Below are 7142 nucleotides of genomic sequence, written 5' to 3'. Positions count from 1 at the left end.
TAGAGAATGCAATCAGCCAGAACACAGGCAAGGTTTGTAGAAGTCCAGAAGGCAAATAAGAGGCACATTACAACAGCAAGATTCAAACAGACCCTACCACAGTCCTAAGAGCTGGTCAGAAAATTTCTACCAAGATATCAACTCATTTCACATTACACAAACAGAGAGTAAAGGGCCAGCCTGCTTCCAGCAACTAGTAATTTATCTCTGAACAACAGCACAAGTGCAGGTGGGTCTGAGGTAAAGACACTGCCACACAGGACTACCTGGAACTAAAAGAGGAATTATTTCCTTACCATAAGACAGTTCCTGTAGGGTGGATAGGAACGAAGAAGAAGAGGCCTTGTGTTTTATTTTGTTTGTCTTAAAGACCTTAATACTAACAATCTACAATTGGTTGAGGCAAAGACTTGAACCTCTCTCATGCATCAGGGGACTACCCTAATCGCGAGGCACATCCCTATTTATTAATTGCTCTTGCTAATGCCATATTTATATATGCAGATCATCAGCTTGGCAACTGTGCAATATTGATGCAGTGAAACTACTGTGTTCCTGTTTGGGTTTACTTACACAGAACACTTCAGACACACTGAGTAGGTCCTGCAGGAACACAGGCAGGACTTAGAAATATCCACAAATCCCAGTGCATGTAAAAATCATATATCCCAATTCAGGCCAGAGAAAACTTCTGGATGGCTAAATAGAGCGTACCTGAGGAAACCCTGATACATTGCTATAGCAATCAAGTTCACATGGAAGAAACTGCCTTATCACAAATGGTGTTTGTATTTCAGGCTGGCATGAGTCCAAACAATCATTTTTCATTAAGGAGAAAACAGCTTGACATTAAATATCATTTTTAATAAAACTAATCATATAAGTACACGGCCCCTCGACTCAATTAGGAACAATAGCACTGAGTCTCATAAGTTTTAGTCTACAGAAGCACTGGAAATAAAACATTGCAGAAATACAGACTGCAAGATTTGTATATGAAGAACTCTGCTATTGAGAGTGAAAGTGACTAGGTTAAAAATCACATACTGTGTCTCCCTAAGCAGGCACTTAAGTATTGCATTTTAAAGAGCCTAATACAGATGCTGATGCATTTGTAAATATGGTGACTGTAACAACTTTAACCACCATTAAAGCATGAAACCAAACTATCTTTCATTTCAGAATATTACCTGCATATCTTCTTCCACAGCCCCGCATTTGTGAAGATTCCCAAAGCAGGGTATTTTGATCAGCTGGCTGGCACACCTACTAACAGGTTAATAAAAGGATTAGCACATGGCTTTTTCTAATTCCCCTTGCATTGCAGTGCCAACATTTTCCATATAAGGAATAAAAATTGGGACAAGTGACAGTTGTAATGGGATGGACGGGTGTCTGATTATAGATAATATTGCCATTGTTTACTAAGTCACATCTGAGCTTCCTACAAATGAGAAGGTAAAAAAAAAAAAAACAGCTAAGCTCTTTGTAATTTAGAAAGACAGATCCTTGTTAAAAGAGAACTCTTACCTCTACATTTAACCAGGATGGATTATGAATAGTAGGGCAGTTTAGCGTGCAGTGTGTTATCAATCTTATATCAAATAAGCTCTCAGAACTTTCTCCTAAAATCACTATTTATACATAAGATTTTCAGAAATTGAATAAAGAAAAAACTTGCTTAAAAATGAGTTACATGAAACATGAACTGAAGCATCAACTATTATACACACACTTAACATATGAGGACTAATCTGAACATAATGCCTCCTTCTTTATTATCTGCCTTGACATCATGGGCCAGCATATCGATGGTATGGCAGCTGACATGGAAGTACACATGAAGCAAATGTGTGTCGCTGAATTTCCTACATGTGACAAAAATGGTACCTGCTGACATTCACCGATGCTTGCTGAAGGTTTGTGGTGACCAAACAGAGGATGTTAGCACAGTGAGGCAGCGAGTAACTCATTTCAGCAGTGGCAACAGCAGATCACATCTGCTGGTACAGATCTTTATTTATTTTACAAGCATAGTATACAGTTTCTCTCTCGTTGCTGGTGAAAGTGCACAGCTAATGGTGGTGATTATGTTGAAAAACAGTGTTTGCTCTATCCAATAGTGCTATTGCACTCTAAATTTGTTGTCATTTCCATGGGAATAAATAGAAGACAACTTTCAGAGCAACCTACAAATAATACACCAAAAGCATATATTAGCAACACAGATGTGATGGATCAACATTTTACATCTGTAAATGACAAGTGAAAGAAATGTCATATGAGGTTTTGAGTAATGAGGTATAATTAAGTGAGAATATCTTAAAAGTTATCCACTTGCCATCCAATTGTTTAAAATCAAAACCATAGCATTTGTTTTATTTGGAAAACCAGTACCACTCCAAGTAGAAACATCATCATAACCTAATTCCAGAGCTGTACTCTTGTTTCGATGGATATGCTTCTTGAAATTGCCAGCATCCCAAACACTGCAGAGTAATGAGTTGTATTTGATTTCACTCAGAAGGGAGATTTGTGTATATCACTCTCCTGACCAGACAGAAATAAATTAACTTATCACAGTACCTGGGAGTTCACAAAACTAGCTTCTGTAAAGCTGCTGATTCCCCATGTAAGCATTGGATATATCTATTCCAAATTAAAGTGCATTATACAGTCAGCCAGCTCTGCACCAAAGCAGTGCAATCTCATCAGAAAGCGCTGAGGCTGGAGAGCAATAGATGAAGTACAGGCATATGCTGTCAGCCTGGAGCCCTTGAGTCTTTTTTTTTTTTGTCTTCTCAGGTGGATACTGATGGTCTCTGCATCCCATGCCTGCACAGAGCACCAAATCAGCAGTGACCATAACTCACATGCCACTATCTTGTGCATCAGAGCTACAGCCAGAGGTAGAATAATTCATTGATCTCAACCAAAATACTGCCTCAGTATGTCTGTACAACTCCTCAAGTAATGCTAATCAACTCCAACTGAAGGAAAATACATATGCATACACAGAGAAGTGCTAAAGGTAGTGCACAAGCCAGTTTCTTGACTGGTTTCAATTATAGTTCTGAATAAAGTCAGAAAAAAATCCCTGCCATATGAATCAGGAAGAACCCTTGGCAAATATCTACTCCATTTTGATTTTTCCTGCAACATTATCCTACTGTAACACCACACCTCACCACAAGCAATATGTAACAAGCTATCCCACGATACCATTATTCTAATCTAACTTCATACAATTACATGGCCACTTTCTTATTAAAAATTACTTTTAAAGTGAACTCACAGAATCACAGAATCATAGGGGTTGGAAGGGACCTCCAGAGATCGAGTCCAACCCCCCTGCCAAAGCAGGCTCCCTACACCAGGTCGCACAGGTAGGCATCCAGGCGGGTCTTGAATATCTCCAGAGAAGGAGACTCCACAACCTCCCTGGGCAGCCTGTTCCAGTGCTCCGTCACCCTCACCGTAAAGAAGTTCTTGCGCACATTGGTGCAGAACTTCCTATGCTCCAGTATGCTCAGGTATTGAGATAAGCAGCATTTTACTATAGCAATTCTTATACAATTGTATAGATGCAGAATTGCTAGTAACACATGAAATGTCATTGGAAACATACAATCCTGTGCCACCAACTTGATGAACAAGAAGTGCTGTCTGAAGTGTGAGAGCTTAGTAGATCATTTGATCTTTCTTTCACCCCTTCATGGAGACTCCCAGCTCTGATATCACAGGCCATTCTGCTTTTTGCTCTGCCAGCATCTTCTAGGGACCAAACTCCAGTCATTAGCTTATTGTATAAATACATTGGAAATGGAGCATTTCAGTTATTACTCACCAGGATCACAACTCAAGTGAAAGAAAAATCTTCTAATTTCTTTGCCAACTGCCAGAGATATCAAGGTCCTTTTTCACACATTGATTTTTTGATGTTATTTACTTTACAATAGTAGGAATATCCCTTTTGCATGTTCCAAATATAAGGAAGCTAAAGAAGTAATCTATAAGAGTGTAAGATAGGATATTGAACTAGATTCCCTGAAGCAGAAGTCACTGGCATAGAGGTAATATTTCAAAAGGATGTTATTGATTTCTGACCCACACTTCAGCATTCCATATTCATGAGAGTTCATACTGGATGAAAACAAGTCGATACAAGAGGCATATGAGATTTAAAAGGCTACAAAGTACAGTAGGATAACAATGGATAATTTACACATGATGCTTAATAAGCAACTACAGATTGCTTTTTTTTTTTTTTGCCTATGCCCAGTGCAGCTTTTCCTTTTCCTTAGAGTTAAAAAGTAAGCTTTGAGACTGTATATAAAGTTAAGTCAGGCCACTATCTAATACTCAAGCAAAAATCTCTGGTTTTAAGGAGATTGTAAGCTTCCTAGCAGGACACTATATTTATTCTTACATTTTATTAGCCAATAACAATATCAGCTAAAGGGTTTCCAAGTAAAAATATGTAAAGCTCGCTTTTGTTAATTCAAGCAGTTTAGGATAGTTCAGATGGCTTGTTTGACAGAAATGGGATGCACTTCTTTCACTTGAAGTGTAGCCATTTAGAAAACAAATGCTCCCATGTCCATATAGAAGAGTTCCAGGGAAGTCATGCATAAGGTGATGCTTTCTTGAACTGAGCAGTGTGGTTTAGTGTGAGAGAATACATGCTGAGAACAGTACTATGAGATATTTTATTACTTTCTGCAGTACTGAATACCACTTTCTGGTCCTGTTTCTTCCTCACTAAATCTTGATCAGTGACAGCCTTTTCAATTTTATCTCAGTCTCAGGATTTATAAGCAACTGAAAAAGGAAATCTGGCCTACTTACCTTTGTTTGATTTGCCAAAATAAGCAAAATGGCTCATAAAAATCTAAGTAATAAGACTCTTTCATGTAACTTCCATTGCTATTCAGCACAAACAAGTTACCTAAAATCAAATGCCAATCTGACAAAAAACCCTCAAACCTTCATTTTACCTCTTTAAGTAAGCCTACATACTAACAACACCATGTATTGCCAGATTAAAATACGAGACAAATTAACTCTCATTAAGAAAATGCACCTGCAACACAGCCTACCAACTGTGAAAAGCAACTGTTCACTAGATTTGCATTTGTATTGTCTTCACCACTCATTAACCAGCCCTACTGACTTTTGCTGATCAGTCGCTAGCTGCTGTGTTCAGCAGGAGACATCTTTGGAATTATGACAATTCTGAAAAATCAAATGATTTTTGCTAAAAAAGGAGTTCTAGTCTTTTAAAAATCATTCCCTTTCACCCTTTAAAAAATTGTTACACAAAATGACTGTTTAGCTGTAGTAAATGTTTTGAGAATTGCAATCTACTTTCTAGATTTTTTTTAGGATTTATTTTTGATGAAGATATTTATATATGGCAAGGAAAACAAAAGTATCCCTAAAATACAAGCTGGAAGCATCACAACAACGTGACATAAGAGGCTGAAAATGAAAACCGGCTTCAAACTCCAGATCTAATCCAGGCAAAAGCGTTTTCAAGCTGCTCACAAAAAATAACATAAAACTTCATTTTGGATTAAATGTTGCCCTGCACAGCAATTGTTTTCATCAGTTTCTGAAGGCATGAAGTACAAATAAAGTAATAAGATCAAAGGTTAAACAGCCCAGTCTTTGTTTCTCACTCAAACTGGGGAGCTTGCAGCATAAAAAAGTCTATCAAACCATTTAAACACTTTCAACTACAATAATCTTAATGACACCAAGTTACCATTAATAAATTTTAACTAAAATAACTTCGATAGATTTCTACTACATATTGTACATACTGAAAGCACCAAATTTTAATTGAGAAACCTAAAATCAGGATCAAATCAAGAAACAGGGATATCAGACAATGTAGTAATGGGTAATAGAAAAAAATTATTGAAAAGAAGCTCAGCCAGCTTAAGTTGCATTATCCAGCAATTCTTTTCACAGAAAAAAAGAAATATGTAATTGTTATAAAAGTCTCAACCCATTGCATGTTACATACATAACTTAAAGCACAGGAAACCATTCCTCTTCAGTGAACATTGAAATAAACTTCATATTTAATTCAGAGCTTTTAAGACAGTTTTTTTGTGCATTCCTTCCCCTCATCATCCTTTTCAACATTACCATATAGTTTAAGTGCCACTTTTGTCTGCTTGAGGCACTTGCAAGTAAGAAACATTTACAACCTCTTTCAATAAAAAAATATGATTATGTGATGAATAAATGTATAGCAACATTTGAAACATCTACAAAAAATGGCAGCCAGTCCAGAAGTTCTGAGCCACGCACTGAAAGCATCTGCAAACAGGTGAAATAGCAGGGACAAGAAATAAGAAGAGGCTTGGCTATGATGTTCACACCTCACCTGTTCCAATAGTCCAGCCTAACTCAAGTAACTGGCTTGTGTCAGAGTTCTGCAGGCAGAGAGCTTTCTGGATCTGACCCATAACACTCCTATTTCATTTTTGTCAAATATCCAGCCAAAAAATTCTGTTTTCTTCAACCAAACTCAGAGAGCACAGCTCAGTTGTACTGATTATTCTCAAGAGACTTGCTCCTTAAATCCGAGCCCACCAAAACATTCAGCTTATATTTTTGAAAGACAAACACAGGCATCCCTTCCTCTAGGAGGAGTATTCTACCTTGTCCATCAGCTTTTGTTTACAGACATTGAAGTGACATAAACACACGACGTGTGTAGTGATATTTCTCATAACCACAACTCAGGTACACCAGACCCAAACTTTGTACTTTGCAGCCCACCACACATTTTTGTTCTGTGCCTTCCACACGTCATATCTAACACAAAGTTGGCTTTTGGATGCTTACTGCTAAACATCTCCATACACTTGCAAGCACACATACCTATGCACTTTGACAAACACTTTGAAGAGAGCTCCTTCACAGATGGCAAATGGAAAACTAATGCCTCATGGACTTCATTTAATTTCTCTGTGTGCACTTTCCCCCTGCAACTCATAGCATAATTAAGTTGAAAGATTTAATACTCGTGGATCATTGGGTGGGGAGGGAAAAATCAGAGTAGAGATTTCAACTTATTCAACAAACCCTGCTCGCTCTACATTCATGCATCAACCAAATGGTTATGT

This window comes from Phasianus colchicus, chromosome 11 (genome assembly GCF_987193195.1).
Source record: "Phasianus colchicus chromosome 11, bPhaCol1.hap1.1, whole genome shotgun sequence".
Taxonomy (NCBI): domain Eukaryota; kingdom Metazoa; phylum Chordata; class Aves; order Galliformes; family Phasianidae; genus Phasianus; species Phasianus colchicus.
This window is presented reverse-complemented; position numbering follows the sequence as displayed.